Consider the following 19016-nt stretch of genomic DNA (forward strand, 5'->3'; position numbering starts at 1 on the left):
GTTAGCCACGGTTGAGCCACCTTCCCTTTTTTATTCTTACGCCACACAGAGATGTACAATTGTTGTAGTTCATCCATGTGATATTTAAATGTCTGTGATTGCCTATCCACTGTCAAGCCTTTAAGTATCATTCTCCAGTTTTTCCTAGCCAATTCATGTCTCATACCATCGAAGTTTCCTTTCTTTAAGTTCAGGAGCCTAGTTTCTGAATTAACTGCGTCACTCTCCATCTTAATGAAGAATTCTACCATATTATGGTCACTCTTCCCCAAGAGGCCCCGCACGACCAGATTGCTAATTAATCCTCTCTCATTACACAAGACCCAGTCTAGGATGGCCAGCTCTGTAGTTGGTTCCTTGACATATTGGTCTAGAAAACCATCCCTTATACACTCCAGGAAATCATCCTCCACAGTATTACTACCAGTTTGGTTAGCCCAATCAATATGCAGATTAAAATCACCCATGATAACTGCTGCACCCTTATTGCACGCATCCCTAATTTCCTCTTTGATGCCATCCCCAACCTCCCTACTACTGTTTGGTGGTCTGTACACAATTCCCACTAATGTTTCCTGCCCTTTGGTGTTTCACAGCTCTACCCATATAGATTCCACATCATCCACGCTAATGTCCTTCCTTATTATTGCGTTAGGACCTTTGTCTTACGGATGTTTAGTGTAATGCCCATGCTTTCGTATGTCTCAGTGAAGGTGTTTTCCGCCAGCACTACCCCCCAGTCATCAAGATCCATGGCGCGGCTCTGGACAACTTGGATCACTTTCCATACCTCGGGAGCCTGTTATCAACAAGGGCAGAAATCGACGATGAGATTCAACACTGCCTCCAGTGCGCCAGCGCAGCCTTCGGCCGCCTGAGGAAAAGAGTGTTCGAAGATCAGGCCCTCAAATCTGCCACCAAGCTCATGGTTTACTGGGCTGTTGTGATACCCGCCTTCCAGAGACGTGGACCATATACAGTAGACCCCTCAAATCGCTGGAAAAATACCACCAACGATGTCTCCACAAGATCCTGCAAATTCCCTGGGAGGACAGACGCACCAACGTTAGCGACCTCGATCAGGCCAACATCCCCAGCATCGAAGCACTGACCACACTCGACCAGCTCCACTAGGCAGGCCACATTGTTCGCATGCCTTACACAAGACTCCCAAAGCAAGTGCTCTACTAAGAACTACTACGCGGCAGGCGAGCCCAAGGTAGGCAGAGGAAATGTTTCAAGGACACGCTCAAAGCCTCCTTGATAAAGTGCAACATCCCCACCGACACCTGGGAGTCCCTGGCCAAAGACTGCCCTAAGTGGAGGAAGTGCATCCGGGAGGGTGCTGAGCACCTCGCGTCTCATTGCCGAGAGCATGCAGAAACTAGGCGCAGGCAGCAGAAGGAGCATGCGACAAACCAGTCCTACCCACCTTTTCGTTCAACAACTGTCTGTCCCACCTGTGCCAGAGACTGTAATTCCCGTATTGGTCTGTTCGGTCATCTAACAACTCATTTTTAGAGTGGAAGCAAGTTATTTTTTAAATGGAGAAAGATTGCAAAATGCTGCAGTACAGCGGGACCTGGGGGTACTTGTGCATGAAACACAAAAGGATAGTATGCAGGTACAGCAAGTGATCAGGAAGGCCAATGGAAGTTTGGCCTTTATTGCAAAGTGGATGGAGTATAAAAGCAGGGAAGTCTTGCTATAGTTGTACAGGGTATTGGTGAGGCCACACCTGGAATACTGCGTGCAGTTTTGGTTTCCATATTTACGAAAGGATATACTTGCTTTGGAGAAGTGTTTATTAATGATTAAAATTGATTAATGTATGTATAAATGTTAAAAGTGTAGATTAACAGAAAGGCTGTTTGTGTTGAGATAAAATCAAAGCCCACAGATTGCCAGCATGGGCTAAATGTTTGTAAGAAACAAAATGAAAACCCCCAGAGCTGCCGCATGGTTTACGTGTATTGGAAAGCCATTTAAACTAATTAGAGATGGCGGAGCCAGACCAGACAGCCACATGTGTGAGGAGGGCCAATAAGAAGCTGCCCTGGATCCAAAGTCCAATCGGGGGACTTTTCTGAGGACAATGGCCTTGAGGAATATAAAAAATGCAAGCCAGGAGCTTTTCTCTCTCTTCTCTCCCTGCTGGACACAAGGCAAAAGACCTCCTGTTGAAGACCAGCTTAATCAGCATGCCGTGTGTTCAAACCAGCCAGCAAAAGGTGCGTAATATATATCGCTTTTTATTATAATCTCATTGTATCTCTGTTGTAACTAAGGTAGATCTATAGGATATTTGACAACTGCTGTTAAATGCATGTGTGTGCTTTTAATAAATTGTGCCAATTGTTCTGAAAGAATCATCTCACTGTCAAATGTAAGCCCAGAGAGATTCAGAAATCCTACAAAATTGGTGGAGAATGCGGGCAACTGGCGAGACAGCTTTTTGATGATTATTTTGAACAATTGGAAATCTCGGAGTTGCGATTCTAACCTGTGTTGCAATTATAATTGAAACAATTAAACGGATCGGGAGTTGCGTCTTAGGGGAGCAGTCGTCTCGATAGTTGGAACTGTTTAAGTGGGGTGGGTTGGAACTGTTTAAGTGGGGACCCACCAGTAGTTATATTCAAAAGACACAGGATGAAGGGATCGGTCATGGACAGAAAGCCAACAATAAAAAGTAATGTTGATCTAGTTTACCAGGAAAGGTTGTCCAAAAAGCTCCCGGTACAAGACGCAGAAGAGTTCAGGGCACAGGCACAGCACGAGAGTGGACCTGCCTCATTTGGAGAAATGGTGAGAATTATACAGGAGAGGGTAGATCGGGGAGAGCGGAGATCAAAACGGGCAAACAGTCTCGTGGCGTTTAGCGCTTCTTATTGTGCCAGGAGAGATGAGGAATTAATGAGGCAAGACGCCAAAGTGATATAAGATTTGAAAGAATTGCAAGTAAAAGAGATTCAGTTAAAAGAACGAGAGATTGAAGGTATAAAACAGCAAAAGGAAGAAAGCCTCCAACTTGTGAAGCAGTTAAAAGAGGGTGAAGTACAGCAGTTAAGACAAGAAATTGGTCGATTAAACCGCAGTATTAGGCAATTAGAAAGAGGGGCCGAACAGGCAGCTTCACTGCTACAGCAACAAAGCCTTTCAAATTTAAATGCCACAGCAGCCGTTGTTGAAGCAAATGAAAACAAATTAGAGTTAAAAATATATAAATTGGAAAACTTGAGGCTCCAGCAAGAGATAGAAGATGCGAGGGGAGCATTAAGGGAAGTAATTAAGAAGCCACATAGGGAAGCAGATCACTCCCAGTGCCAACTAGAAATAGCGAGGCTAAAAGGTAAGTTACGGGAACAGCAGGCCCTGGTATCCGCGGTAACACGGGGAGCCAAAACAGAGACAGCAGAAGGGGATGAGGGGAAGACAGATTGGGAAGAGGAAGGAAGTCAGTATAATCCCCGGAGAGTGGTGTAGAATGGGATACCTTGGAGATACAAGAGACATAATAACCACTTCTTCACGATGTAATGTGCACAACAACATCACCAGTAACCACACTGACTCGCGGCCCATATCTGGCGCTGACGCCACGGTATGTAGCCACGAGTTGGGGCCCATTAATGATGGGGATGGCCCACTGAAAGTTAATAGGAGGTAGGCAAATTTCAGGAGGGGTCACCCCGAGTTGGAAGAGAGAGACTTAACACGAGTCCTCTTCTTGGCCTGTTCCACTTCCCTAAAAGATAATCTGTCAGAAGCAATCCTCCAGACAGCCGCAGTGGCCGATGTACTCATGACCGAGATCCTAAACTATTTAGGGATCCGAAACTTGAACTTAGTGGCTCTGCTTAATCAGACCAAGCAGCATCCAGAAGAGACCCCTAGAGCCGTCAATAATCACCTGTACGATATCTATCAACATACACAGAACCAGGCACCTGCAAATGCTACAGTAGGAAAGAATCAGGAACAATTTAAATTGATTTTCCTGACCCAACTCCACCCTTTAGTTAAAACCACCCTGGGAATAGCCATGAGGCCCACCAATCAGTGGACAGATATAGAGACCAACGCTCAAATAGCCTGGGAGATGGTAAAAGACCAGTTAAAGGGGAAGTCACCACCAACTGCAAATAAACCAGTGTCAATGGTTGAGGAATCTCGAAATTACCCCTTTAAGGGACAATGCTTTAATTGTAAGAAGGTAGGCCACCTAGCAAAAGATTGCAGCAGACCAGACCAGCACCGAACCATGGTGCAATACATAGATACCTCCCAAGGGACAAATCCAAGCCCTCTGGGACAGATCAAAGATTGGATAAATTGATAACCCTCATACAAACACAAATTGCCACGGGGAGGATGCAAAATCATTTACCGGTGCATGCAATCGCCGATGCACACTCATTAGAGAGACCCATTCAAGGATTGACCCCATGACAGGGTCCAGCCCTAAAGATTGGTCGGAAGTGGGGTTCCCATGTGATGATAGCGGGAGACCAGTAGTTCTTGTTATCTTAAAAGGGGGCAGGCAGCAGATTATGCTTATCGATACTGGCTCAGCCGTTACCATCATCCACACCCCATACCTGAACGCCATGCGGCGGCGGGTAAGGGTTATATTGTCCTTAAAGGGTTTGACGGTGATACAACCACTGCGTATACAGGGAGGGCCACTGAACTTCAGTTGGGAGGCCTCACCTGTAAGGTCCCAGTGCCGATGCTGATGACCACCCCCGACGGAAGGGGAATTTTAGGGACTGATGTGTTGGATCAGTATGGCGTAGTGATAGATTATAATCAGGACTGTGTTTGGATGGTATTGGGAGATAAGGCAGAAGTGATACAAATTTCAGATGCTCACTCGTTTATTGGTATTAAAAAGCCATCTGAGTATGACGCTCCAGGGAGCGAAAATGAAGCTGTGGCAAAACTAATTCAGGAACACCTAGCCGTGTTTGCCAAATGCAAGCATGAGTGTGGAGAAATGGCAGGCGAGGAATCTATTGAGGGACCCCCCCACTCATTCACTAAACAGTCCCCCATCCCATGGGAGAGTCACCCTTACATCCAGGACACCATAAAATCCCTAGTCGAGCAGGGTGTTCTTAGGACAGGCACTTTCACGACCAATTCACCCGCATGGCCGGTTAAAAAGCCCGATTGCAGCTGGCGACTGACTATTGATTACAGAAAGTTAAATTCTGTAACACCAGCCTGCTCACCATTAGTAAGAGAAACTCCTACCATATTATTTCAAATTCCTGCTGGTTCCAAGTACTTCTCGACTCTCGATATCGCCAATGGATTCTGGAGTATCCCTGTTAAAGGGGAAGACCAGTACAAATTTGCGTTCACATTTGAGGACCAGAGCTACACCTGGACATGCCTGCCTCAGGGTTCCACAATGCCCCCACGATATTCCACTCAGGATTCCACAATGCCCCCACGATATTTCACAAAAGAATGGCTGCAATTTTAAAAGACTTTTTCCCGCCCTACCAGCTTGCTGCAGTACGTAGACGACCTACTGCTGGCAACCGACAGCATGGAGGAGCATCCGTCCCTTTTGCACGAACTTTTGACATTGTTGGCTCAGGCGGGACTAAAGGTGAATTAGTAAAAGAATGGGTCACCTTTCTAAGAGTGTCCATTTCTCCAGAGGGATTGTCCCCCGACTCTCACAAGGTGGAGATAATATAGCGACTGCCATTACCTACTTCTAAAACAGCCCTACAATCATTCTTGGGTTTGGTGGGGTACCAAAGGAACTTTATCCCAGGCTTTGCAGAGTGTGCAAAGCCCCTGTATAATTTAACAAAACTGCAGCGTGATGACATACGCCCGGCATGGACTGATACCCACACCCAGTCCGTGGCTAAATTAAAAATTGCAATGATACAGGCCGCATGTATGATCCTTCCTGACCCCACGCAGCCCTTCCATTTGGAGGTCGGGGCCACAGAGCAAAGCCTCACTGCAGTTTTGTGCCAAATGCAAGCTGATCGACCACATCCCATTGCATTTGCGTCTCAAATCCTGCAGGGGGCAGAAAAGATGTATACCGCATGTGAGCGCCACCTACTGGCCGTCTTCTGGTCGGTAGATCACTTTACCTTTATTACTGGGTTACAGTCTACAATCCTGCACAGCGAACACACACCTCTGAACCTACTGATGAAATCTGGAGATTCGCTAGTTTCCTCGCAGCACCTCTGCAAATGGACATTGGAATTTATGGAAAGAGACATTGATACCATTTCCAAACCCGCCACCTTGCTGCCACAATTTCTGATCTATGAGGGGGACCCACATGAATGTCTGTTACCCCTGATTAACTTTGAGACCCATCCTGTGCAGAAAGAGCACATACAGGGTGTCCCAGATGTCTACATTGATGGGTCCTCATATCACATTGAAGGATCCCCTCACACCGGATATGCTTTGGTATTGCCAGAAAGAACCATCCAGCAAAGATGCAATAGACAGTCTTCACAATATGCAGCAATCGCCGCACTTCTAACTGCTGTAAAGAAAACCTCAGATAGACCCATGAATATTTGGTCCGATAGTGTCTATGCTATAAATATCATGCTCTCCTTGCCCCTATACAGGATTTAGACAGGTTAAATGCAGGAAGAATGTTCCCAATGTTGGGGAAGTCCAGAACCAGGGGTCACAGTTCAAGGATAAGGGGTAAGCCATTTAGGACCGAGATGAGGAGAAACTTCTTCATCCAGAGAGTGGTGAACCTGTGGAATTCTCTACCACAGAAAGTTGTTGAGGCCAATTCACTAAATATATTCAAAAGGGAGTTAGATGTAGTCCTTACTACTAGGGGGATCAAGGGGTATGGCGAGAAAGCAGGAATGGGGTACTGAAGTTGCATGTTCAGCCATGAACTCATTGAATATCGGTGCAGGCTCGAAGGGCTGAATGGCCTACTCCTGCACCTATTTTCTATGTTTCTATATCACAAAAATGACTATTGTACGATAGATGGTAAGGCCCTGGTCCATGGGCCCTGGTTACGCCTGCTCTGGTCATACCTTAAAAAGCGATCCAGACCTGCTTCATAGGAAAGGTAGCAGCTTATAGAAAAAGGGGTCCACATAGTGAGGGAAATTCCAGAGCAGACAGAGCAGCCAAGGATGCTGTGATTGATGGGGAGATAGAGGATATAGTTGTTGAGCCCTGCAATGCTGTCAGCTAGCCTCCCCAACAGATCACCTAGATTTAAAATCCCTGCTGCAGCAATACTGGTCACATGCTGTTGTAAGCACCTGGCACAACGAAGGCAGACCCCTTCCTCAACCAACAGCCTGGGCTCCCAATACCATACTAGCCACTACCCTTGACTCAGATGAGCAGCTGCTGATGTTCAAAAGAAAGCCAAACACCTGCCTGGTGGTGTGTGTTCCACCAGAGGTGGGTCAGGAACTGCTCTCCCTCTTTCACTCCCACCCCACACCAGGGCACTTTTCAGCCTTGGTAACCTTTAACAAGGTAGCATCTACAGCTTGGTGGCCTTTCATGAGGGAAACAATTGACCAATACGTGGCACGATGCCTACTGTGCCTGCAACACAATCCTCCTGCATGCACTAACCGAGCCTTGCTTCAAAGCACACCCCCACCTCAAGGGCCATGGATCACCTCCAGATAGACTTCATTGGGCCACTTCCATAGGTGCCAGGCAATTTTCAGCATGCCCTTGTGGTGGTGGATCAATTCACTAAATGGATCGAAGCATTCCCCTGCCGCTCCAACACCGCAATCACAGCAGCCAAAACACTATTGAATCATGTGTTTTTTAGGTGGGGAGTACCAGTACAAGTGGATAGCAGTCAAGGTTCACACTTTACCAATAAAATTTTTACCCACCTACAGGAAATGTTGGGGATAAAACACAAATTACATATTGCTCACCACCCCCAGTCGTCCGGAGCAGTCGAAAGGGGGAACAGGACCCTCAAGTTAATGTTTAAAAAATTGTGCGCGGATCACCCCTTCAATGGGCTAACATGCTGCCTATGTGCTTAATGGCAATGAAGTCCACATCTCATAGAACAACAGGAGTCTCCCCATATCAGGCCATGATGGGGAGGCTCATGAAAACACCAGGCTAGCTAACACTAACAGGGATGAGTCCCCTGACAATGAAAACATGTTGTTCCAAGTGGCTGGAACAAGTGATAGATCACACCGATCAGATCAATCGATTTGTGGCCACCAAATTGGGGAAGTCAAAAAGACAAATTAGAAAGTACTTTGACAAGAAAGTACGTCCCTTTGAATAGGAGGTGGGAGATTCAGTAATGATTCCAAATTATGGGAAAAAGAAACATACCTTTGAGCCCAGGTGGTGGCGACTGCATATGATTATAGATCGATTGAACCCCGTGGTTTATTTGATTCAGTTACTGGAGGAAAAGGGTGTTAAGTACAAGAAGTGGTTTCACATTAATCAGTTACAAACTGCCAAAGAGTAAATACTGCACTGATCTTGTTTCCCACAGACCATGTTATGGATCCTTATGATTGTCAGGACGATACTGGCCACGACCGAAACCGAGGGAAGATGGAGAAGCGGGAGCTGCAGCATGACTCACGAACATCATCAATCATCAATGTGCTTTGAGAAGCGACGGTGCAGTGACGATACAGGAAGGGGAGAGTCTCCGCTGGAGATGTTATCGGACTGTTGTTAAATCCCCTACACCTTACGAGGTGGGGACCAAGACAGGCCATCCACCTTTCTTCCTCTCCCCCTCAATGTTTACGATATGTGAGGGGTCAATAAGGATATTTCCCCCTCAAGGTGGGTAGTTTGTAAGAATAAAAGTGTTTATTAATTGATTCTGTGTATGTATAAATGTTAAAAGTGTAGATTAACGAAAAGGCCTGTTTGTGTTGAGATAAAATGGAAGCCCACAGTTTGCCAGCATGGGCTAAGTTTTGTAAGAAACAAAATGAAAGCCCCCAGAGCTGCCGCATGGTTTTCGTGTATTGGAAAGCCATTTAAACTAATCAGAGATGGAGGAACCAGACCAGACAGCCACATGTGTGAGGAGGGCCAATAAGAAGCTGCCCTGGAACCAAAGTCCAATCAGGAGGCTTTCTGAGGACAATGGCCTTGAGGAATATAAAAAATGCAAGCTAGGAACTTTTCTCTCTCTTCTCTCCCTGCTGGACACACGGCAAAAGGCCTCCTGTTGAAGACCAGCCAAATCAACACACCAAAAGGTGCGTAACGTATAATTCTTTTTATTATATCCTCATTGTATCTCTGTGGTAACTAAGGTAGATCTATAGGATATTTGATGACTGCTGTTAAATGCATGTGTGTGTTTTTAATAAACTGTGCCAATTGCTCTGAAAGATTCGTCTCACTGTCAAATGTAAGCCCAGAGAGATTCAGAAATCCTACAGGAAGTAGTTCAGAGAAGGTTGATTCCTGAGATGAGGGGGTTGACTTATGAGGAAAGGTTGAGTAAGTTGGACCTCTACTCATTGGAATTCAGAAGAATGAGAGGTGATCTTATCAAAACGTATAAGATTATGAGGGGGCTTGACAAGGTGGATGCAGAGAGGATATTTCCGCTGTTAGGGGAGACAAGAACTAGAGGGCATAATCTTAGGAATAAGGGGCCGCCCATTTAAAATTGAGATGAGGAGAAATTTCTTCTCTCAGAGGGTTGTGGATCTGTGGAATTCGCTGCCTCAGAGCTGTGGAAGCTGGGACATTGAATAAATTTAAGACAGAAATAGACAGTTGCTTAGACGATAAGGAAATAAGGGGTTATGGAGAGCGGGCAGGGAAGTGGACCTGAGTCCATGATCGGATCAGCCATGATCGTATTAAATGGCCGAGCAGGCACGAGAGGCCATATGGTCTTCTCCTGCTCCTATTTCTTATGTTCTTATGTTCCTCGATTTCGAGGGACTGCCTATGATGATGATGCTGATGATGATGAATTGGTCTTGAACAGTGCTTTACCTCCCGCACCCGCTCCTCCCACCCCCCACAACCCCACGCCTACTGCTCCTGCTCAATGGGGTCTCAGAGCCTGCAGCAAGGCTGGTAGTCGGTTGCTGACTTGGAGCCGCAGCCACACATGATGGCCTAGTAGGAAGTCCCGACTTGCTTGGGCCCTCGAAGGCCCAGCTGCAGACTGCATTGACCCAGCATAGAAACACAGAAACATAGAAAATAGGTGCAGGAGTAGGCCATTCTGCCCTTCGAGCCTGTACCACTATTCAATAAGTTCATGGCTGATCATTCACCTCAGTACCCCTTTCCTGCTTTCTCTCCCTATCCCTTGATCCCTTTAGCCATAAGGGTCATATCTAACTCCCTCTAGAATATATCCAATGAACTGGCATCAACAACTCTCTGCGGTAGGGAATTCCACAGGTTAACAACTCTCTGAGTGAAGAAGTTTCTCCTCATCTCGGTCCTAAATGGCTTACTCCTTATCCTTAGACTATGTCCCCAGGTTCTGGATTACCCCAACATCGGGAACATTCTTCCTGCATCTAACCTGTCCAGCCCGTCAGAATTTTATATGTTTCTATGAGATCCCCTCTCATCCTTCAAACTCCAGTGAATACAGGCTCAGTCGATCCAGTCTCGCCTCATATGTCAGCCCTGCCATCCCGGGAATCAGTCTGGTGAACATTCGCTGCACTCCCTCAATAGCAAGAATGTCCTTCCTCAGATTAGGAGACCAAAACTGAACACAATATTCCAGGTGAGGCCTCACCAAGGCCCTGTACAACTGCAGTAAGACCTCCCTGCTCCTATACTCAAATCCCCTAGCAATGAATTCCAACATACCATTTGCCTTCTTCACCGCCTGCTGAACCTGCATGCCAACCTTCAATGGCTGGAAGCACTCTGTTGTGGATGGGTTGCAGAGAGCGGCAGCTGTGACGGCGGAATGATGTCATCCTGAGAAACAACATCACAGTTCAACAGGCCCGACACGGTGCTACTCCCCTGGGGCAGAACCTCATCATCTGCAGCAATCTGGGTGAGCACAGATTGCTGCTCTGGTTCGGCAAGGTTAGGTCCCCATTGAATTGATGTGGTCCCAGATCGGATGGTAGCGGTCAGTGTGTCCATCGCATCAAGTTGCCTCTGCATTAATACTGACTGCGACTGCAGTGCAGTGCAGAGCTGATTGGAGATACCACGCACTGACGACATTACATTATGCAGGCCTACAATAGCATCGGCCTGGTGCTCAATGGTCACTGCAATGTCAGCCACAATCCGTGCCACCATGTCTGGAGCCCCATGTTCACTGGTTGCATCCAACATCCATTGGTAAATACCAAGGATGGGCTCGATGGGCTGCTGAGAGGCATGAGCAGTAGTTGATGTGGACCCCTCCATCCTCACAACTAGTGCATCAAGACTCTCGAGCACCCTTGCTAGTGCACCTAACAGATCGCTGTGAAACTGCAGGGATTGTCTTGCGACAACCACTGTAGGATCCGTTCCTCCCCTCAACGGTAAAAATTGGACTATTAAATATAAATCATCATCATCATAGGCAGTCCCTCAGAATCGAGGAAGACTTGCTTCCACTCTTAAAATGAGTCCTTAGGTGACTGAACAGCCCAATAAGAGAGCCACAGTCCCTGTCACAGGTGGGACAGATAGTCGTTGAGGGTAAGGGAGGGTGGGACAGATTTGTCACATGCTCCTTCCGCTGCCTGCGCTTGATTTCTGCATGCTCTCGGGCAATGAGACTTGAGGCGCTCAGCGTCCTCCCAGATGCACTTCCTCCACTTCGGGCGGCCTTTGGCCAGGGACTCCCAGGTGTCGGTGGGGATGTTGCACTTTATCAGGGAGGCTTTGAAGGTGACCTTGTAACGTTTCCACTGCCCACCTTTGGCTTGTTTGCCGTGAAGGAGTTCCGAGTAGAGCGCTTGCTTTGGGAGTCTTGTGTCTGGCATGCGGACAATGTGGCCTGCCCAGCGGAGCTGATCAAGTGTGGTCAGTGCTTCGATGCTGGGGATGTTGGCCTGGTCGAGGACACTAATGTTGGTGCGTCTGTCCTCCCAGGGGATTTGTAGGATCTTGCGGAGACATCGTCGGTGGTATTTCTCCAGCGACTTGGTGTCTTCTGTACAATGTCTACCAACATTAAATATAAAAATCCAGAACTGCATCACCGCCCACAGAAGAGCTTGGCAAGAAAGAGTTAATTCAGCCATTGCAGCCAAAGTCCACGAAACGTCAGGACAATGGCACAGATTGCTATACCAATGGTTTCTGTCTGAAAAGATACAGGAACATTTACATATTCATTTACCTTGGGTTTCATTGTTAATGAAGCTTACCTTGGATCATGGTTCCAGAAAGGCTTTTATCAGTGTAGGCCTAGACAATGGACCGGGCCCTGAACCATTTGAATACGAATGCTACTAGAAACCAACAATTAGCATATGCAGTCCCCTTGGGAAGGTTGCATTGTCAGAAAAGACCTCACCTTACAGACAGGCAGTGGCCAAAGTAATCATGGACAATGCCCCTAATACCAGGGACAATTAGCCATCAAGAGTTCTTTGCTAGAGACAGTCACACATTTGATGTGGCCATCGTGTTCACGGTTGGTTTTGTATAAAAAAGAGCCATTTTTGAAAGGAAAAACGCAAAAGACAGAACATAGCAACAGCAACAGAAAAGCAGCAGCAACAGCGGTGTGTCTTCGAGGCAACAGCGGTGTGTCTTCAGGGTGCAAGCTGCAACTAAGCTCTGGGCCTACACTCAACCTCAGGAGACAGCCGGGGGAATTAGTGATTGTATGTTTCCAGTCAAATCATAGAAGGGTTTTCGTGGTTGAGCCTGGTTAACTTTATATGTAATAGTCAAATCACAGACGGGTTTAACTGTGTCAAATTGTGCCTTTGGAAGGGGTTTGTATTTTGGGGTTTGTTAGTCCAATCTAAATTGTGGGCATTTTTACTTGGGTGGTAATTGTTTGTATGTTCAATAAACAAACAAATCTAAGGTTGAGTCAAAACCCTGTGCCGTATGTATTTTTTTGTTCTTATAAATCCTGAAGTCAAAGAATTGTATGTAACGGGGGACTAGTATCAGAAACCCCTTACACCTCTATTTTCGGCTCATCGTTAGAGTGCTGCTAAGCATCACTCAGACGTGCACTCAATCTCCGGGGTGCTGGCCACCGGTCTTCCCCTCCCCGTGGCATTGCTGCAGGCCACTGGGTCTATCACCTACTTCCACCTCCCCGACCACCCCTTCTTCAACAAAGCTGCTGGCCCTGCTCTCAGATGCCGCTGGCTCCTGTGTTACATTGAACGAGGTATCCTCCTCTTTCTCCTCCTACTACTCGGCAGCATCTCCACCAGTGGAAGGGTCATGTGAAGGCTCCATTGTGTCTGGTTGCTCATCTGAAAGCCCAAACATATAGAAGAGTGGTTACCTGCAGAGGAGGGGCCAGGAATGGCTAAGGCATTTGAGAATGCCAGTCTCATGGAAAGAGCTGAAGGATTGTCATGTCAGGCCTAAGTGGCCTGCTGGATGCTGCAAAGGAACTCAACATACCATCACTGTCCCGAGGGGGTTTGGCCTGACCCACCGTCACGGCATCAACTTGAGCGCCCATCAGGGCCGAGACGTGTTCCTCCAATGGAGTGCGGTCCTGCAGTTCAGAGTCCCCTCCTCTAGTCCTCATCTGCTCCCTGCAGTTGTGGGCGAGTTTTGCCTGTAAGATTAAAGCAAATGTCTGAGTTAGAGACCTTCTATCAGTGTGTCCCAAATGCCTTACATAGTTTAGTAGATATTACTGCATGAGAGTCTTCACAGCTCGATGTAACTTCCATTCGCTGCGTGGACTTGCTGTGGCAATGCTTGAATTAGGGGGCCAGGACCTAACAGTAATGGGGAGGCTACTATCTTCGAGATGCATATTAAGACTGAGAAGTTAACAACATCAGGGTGTGGGTCTGTAGAACTGAGTCGCAAGGTTAACAGCACATACAGACCCTTGCAATGGATGAGTCCTCAAATGGGAACCTTGCATCTGGCCTCACCTACCTAGAGCACGGATTCCGAAACATTACATTGAGCAGAGAGTGCACATTGAGCTCAGAGCACAGCATGTTGACATTTCACATTTAAGATACTCACCCCCACCAGCCTCATCATGTCGTTCAATATTTTTCGGCATTGAGTGGCTGTCCTGGCCACCGTGTCATTCGCTGACACTCGTTCTGCGATTTCCCTCCATAGCCCTCTGTACATTTGTGGTTGTGGTCTCCTCCCAGCCTCTGTCCTGAGCAACTCCCGTCGCCTCTCCAGGGCATCAAGGAGTACATCCACAGCGATGTCCAAGAAGCGGTGGGCACGCTGATAAGCTGCTGCTTCTAGGTCTGCCATCCTCATCGTCTGAGTGAGTGCGTGGGAAGCGGATATAACCACGAGGTGTTGAGACGCCCTATCAACGCTTCAATGGAATCCAGGTAGCGCCACTATGTCTGTGATGCAGTGCCACATGCTGCCTAAGTCCCGGATGTTGAGGCGCTGCTTAACTGCCCACTTAACACCGTTTACCGCCTCCAGGTAAGTGTGCAATGCTATGATTTAACCCTGAAATCCACTTTTCAGGAAGCAAAACTGAATTTTGCATTTTGGGCCTGCGCTTAACGCCTGGCGATAAAAAATCCTCTCAGCCGGTGACACCAACTAAAACCGGCGATACCCAATTTCGGCCCCTTGGTTTTGATGCCAGCAACCAGCTTGGCAGCTCAACCAGTATCAGATGAATCCAATAGACTATGAAATATGAATGAATTTAAAGTTAATTTCAACATATGAATCTTACTTGCATATATGGATGTAAAATTAAAGCTGCCCATTCCACCAGCATTAATTCATGCTTTTCTGATATTTTAGGAAAAAATGCCATCTAACTGGATGCTCAGGACTGCAACAGGTGGTGGAAAAATCACAGGACAAATCTTTAACTGGCTATGATACTAGGGGTTTATGTTCATCCTGCTATTGCCCTGGTTTTTAGTGTGGACAGGAACAAAAATGTTTTTTTTAAATCTCCTGCTGAAATCGCTCCCAAACTTAATTTTCAAGCGAGCCTTGAACTGGGCAAGCAGGGTTCCAGCCTGAAGTAGGTGGGAGCCTTATTTAAATATTAAAATCAGGGACCTAAGATTAAAGAGATTCCTCTGCATCGCTTCAAAAACGGGGCAGAAGTCACAGTGCCACTGAATTTCCAAGGCAAGCATGAATGCTGCTCCTTGCCCCGCAGAAACTTCTCACCCATTAACAACAGCTCAGTTCCCACAAGCACCCCACCCACCCCAGGACTGCTCCATCTTTTGAACTTTTAATTTATAGCTCAGCTCCACAGAGCAGCTGTCAGAAATGCCACCTCCTCCTCCCAATTTTGGTGCCGCCTGTCAGCTCACTGATTCTAATTCAAATAAAGTCCGACCATGGAACCGGATCAGGCTTCTCGCCAGTGTCATCAGATGCATGCTGATAGCTGTAGTCTGCTCCATGGTGAAACTCTTCATTGAACAGAATTTTGGATCAGGCAATGTGTGGCGTGTGACGTGCGTTGGACACAAAATGTACATATATATAAAGTTTTCATCTGTTCCGCTATTTGTGCCATGATGAACATAAGATCCTCTCATTACTATGCGCTAGTTCCCCTTTAGTTTGCACATCACTTCACTCTATATATCGTCCTCCCCACTCGGCCTCTTCCTCTACAATCCTTTCTACTTCCATCTTCCATTGTCCCTTCTCCACATACACCTATGGCCTCCTTATTAACTGCCTTAACTTGCTAGATTCCTCTTTTTTCATATGTCCTTACCTCTGCCCAAAATTTGTAGCTTTAAAAGGTAATAGCCCATTTCTTGGCATCATCATCATATGCAGTCCCTCAGAATTGAGGAAGACTTGCTTCCACTCTTAGCATGAATTCTTAGGTGGCTGTACAGTCCAATACGAAAACCACAGTCTCTGTCACAGGTGGGACAGACAGTGGTTGAAGGAAAGGGTGGGCGGGGAGTCTGGTTTGCCGCATGCTCCTTCCGCTGCCTGTGCTTGATTTCTGCATGCTCTCGGCGACGAGACTCGAGGTGCTCAGTGTAGTGTCCTTATACCTTACTATAGAATCACACAAGGCATGTACTGCAGACAAGATCACTACGTGACCTAAACCTTTATTCCCAGGACCAAGAAGTCCTGACTCTGCCTGGGACCTCCCTTTTTATACCTGGATGACCAGGTGAGTAATCTCTCCAACAAGTTCACCCCCTGTGGTCAAGGTGTGCATTTCTCAGATGTATACAGTGTGCAGTGTTGTTACATAAAGGTTACAGTTATGTGAAGGTTACAAACATGACACTCAGTGTCTTCCCTAATGCACTTCCTCCACTTAGGGTGCTCTTTGGCCAGGGACTCCCAGGTGTCAGTGGGGATGTTGCACATCATCAGGGAGGCTTTGAGGGTGTCCTTGTAGCGTTTCCGCTGCCCTCCTTTGGCTCGTTTGTCGTGAAGGAGTTCCGAGCAGAGCGCTTGCTTTGGGAGTCTCGTGTCTGGCATGCGAACTATGTGGCCTGCCCAGCAGAGCTGATCAAGTGTGGTCTGTACTTCAATGCTGGACGAGGATGCTAACGTTGGTGCGTCTGTCCTCTCAGGGGATTTGTAAGATCTTGTTGAGACATCGTTGGTGGTATTTCTCCAGCGATTTGAGGTGTCTATTGTCTATGGTCCATGTTTCTGAGCCATACAGGAGGGCGGGTATTACTACAGCCCTATAGACCCTGGCACTGAAGTGGGAAACAGCCTTTCATTTTTTTAAAGCACTTTTACGTGCCTATATTGTATTTGTATCGTATAAATGCTTTAATCAGTTAAAAATAATTTGTGCTGGTTTCTCCGCTCGTTACTGGGAAAGCGACAGGAATACAGGATAAATTGGACAAGAGGTCAATGGCCAAGTTGGGGGGAGGGGGGAGGAATGGGGGAGTAACCTTAAAGATTGTCCCGTTGCACAATTCTATTTTCCCCACATCGCTACTTCTGCAACCTTCCTGCACATACTGCCTATATTTATGCCAAGATCCTTCCTTGTCACGATTTACATATTCCTCAGTTCATGGATTGTATTATGTCCTCTCTTGTCACACATTCCTCAATTCATGGATTTTGCTATGACTACTGTCTCCATTCAAATCTGTAGCTTTATAAATTAAAAGCCTGGTTCTGAGCATTGATTTGGGAAACAAGCTTTTCATTTTGAAAGTATTTAAAGAGTTAATGCTGCCGTTAATCACTTACATTGTGCATCCTAGTGAGGCATTTTGTCGATTCACTCTCCTGTGCTGGGAGTGCATATTGGGAATTCAAGCTTTGAGGTCAGTATGTTCGATGGGATTTTGGAAGATTTTGTGGCAATGCTGACCTCCATGCCTGACTGCTGATATTCACTCTCCGCACAAGAAGTTCAGCGGTGAGAACCCTAATTTATAAATTCTATTCTTATATTGATGGAAGTAGGAGTCTCTAACTACTTATAATTATAATATATAACAGTTTGTCACATTATTATAAACCCCAATTAAATTCTGGTACATCGATTCTGAAGTATATTTTCAGTTCTTTACTGTGTTAGCTAGGACTGATACAAACCATGTTTTGCTTTCAATTTTTGCTTCTGCCCACGATCTAAACCATAGCAACTATAACCATGCCAGCCAAAAACTTTTGAATCAATGCTATTTTGCTGACAGAATATTTTGTGTGAGTTTATTTTCACTTAAAGAAATGTATCTAACAGAAACATATCTACCAGGAATTAAATGTGTCTACAAATTCAACAGTGTGTGTTTCCCGCCTATCAACAAACTAGAAAAACTGAAGATACAATGCCCATAATAAAGGACCTGCCATTAGAAGTATCACTAAATTTTTCATTTAAAAGTTGCTACTTTGTATTTCAGAAGTACTTATGGCATTCGGTGAATCCTCACAATTGTATAACTGTTGAGTTAAAACCAGAATTACCATATTATCAGTGTAGAAAAACAAAAGCCAACAAGGTAAACTGATATTTTTGATTGTAATCATCATTCATAACATTGAAAAGTGACGTAAAAAAGTAGTTCTTTTCTACTTACATTGTCAGTCTTGAATTAGTTATTTCATCCAAAATCAAATTGTCGGCCTTATTGAACTGAACATTTGAAAAAACATCAAACGCTGTTTGAACTCAGACCATCTCTACTTTCAGCTTCACCAATTAAGACTGTAATGCACAGGGTACATGATTAACAACCACTGTCATGGTGTTTCAGTGGTTTATTCATTAAAATTTCATAACTAACACTGAGTTGTGGCTGACTACAGTGTGATATATTGGCACAGTGGTTAAACATTCTTTTTCTTAAAGAGGCAGCCTGAAAGGAAAGCCATTTAGTAAGCTAGAGATTATCTTCTGAATGGAACAAGGCAATGTTGGAGAGCACAAAAAAATATGGAGCATGGTGCCATGGAAACAGTTTGTTTACAGTCGCAGCTTTTAACAAAAGTGAGAGTACGACAACAGTAAAACGAATTTGTCAATGGCTGTCTTTTATTATACTTAGTCAAAAATTCATTAAGTGTTTATTAAGAAGGAAAATATTTAATAATTTTTCAATGTTATTATTTGTAGCGAGTACATAGTTCAATAAATAGTAAAAAAATTACACAATTTAGGACTGACTTAAAAGTTTCTCCTCAGTAAATTGGAAGTTCCTCTTATATTGAAGCTGGTGTACTTGCTTCAAGCTGAAATCCGAAAAGTCTTCTTAGGTGGTCCCTCATTTCGAGGATGACTTGCTTCCACGCCAAAAAGGGATGAGTTCACAGGTGTTTCAATGAAGGGCCTAATATTCCAGGTCCCAAACTGCATATTGAAGATGCCTGTGGGTGGATTTTTTTAATGTGGTGGC

General features: G+C 45.8%; 1 long non-coding RNA gene across 4 annotated transcripts in view; it reads left to right on the forward strand.

Annotated features, from left to right (window-relative positions):
* Positions 1 to 18733, forward strand: part of LOC139267292 (uncharacterized) — a 28766-nt gene extending 10033 nt beyond the window's left edge. The window contains exons 3-5 of one of the 4 annotated variants that reach the window (XR_011593877.1): positions 709 to 2808; positions 8531 to 9257; positions 14944 to 18733. This is a non-coding gene — a long non-coding RNA (uncharacterized lncRNA). Of the gene's footprint in view, positions 1 to 708; positions 9258 to 14943 lie in introns of all 4 variants that reach the window. The other 3 variants (XR_011593878.1, XR_011593876.1, XR_011593879.1) reach the window with 3 other exon arrangements.
* The last annotated feature ends 283 nt before the right edge of the window (positions 18734 to 19016 follow it).

The sequence above is a fragment of the Pristiophorus japonicus genome, chromosome 7 (genome assembly GCF_044704955.1).
Source record: "Pristiophorus japonicus isolate sPriJap1 chromosome 7, sPriJap1.hap1, whole genome shotgun sequence".
Lineage (NCBI taxonomy): Eukaryota > Metazoa > Chordata > Chondrichthyes > Pristiophoridae > Pristiophorus > Pristiophorus japonicus.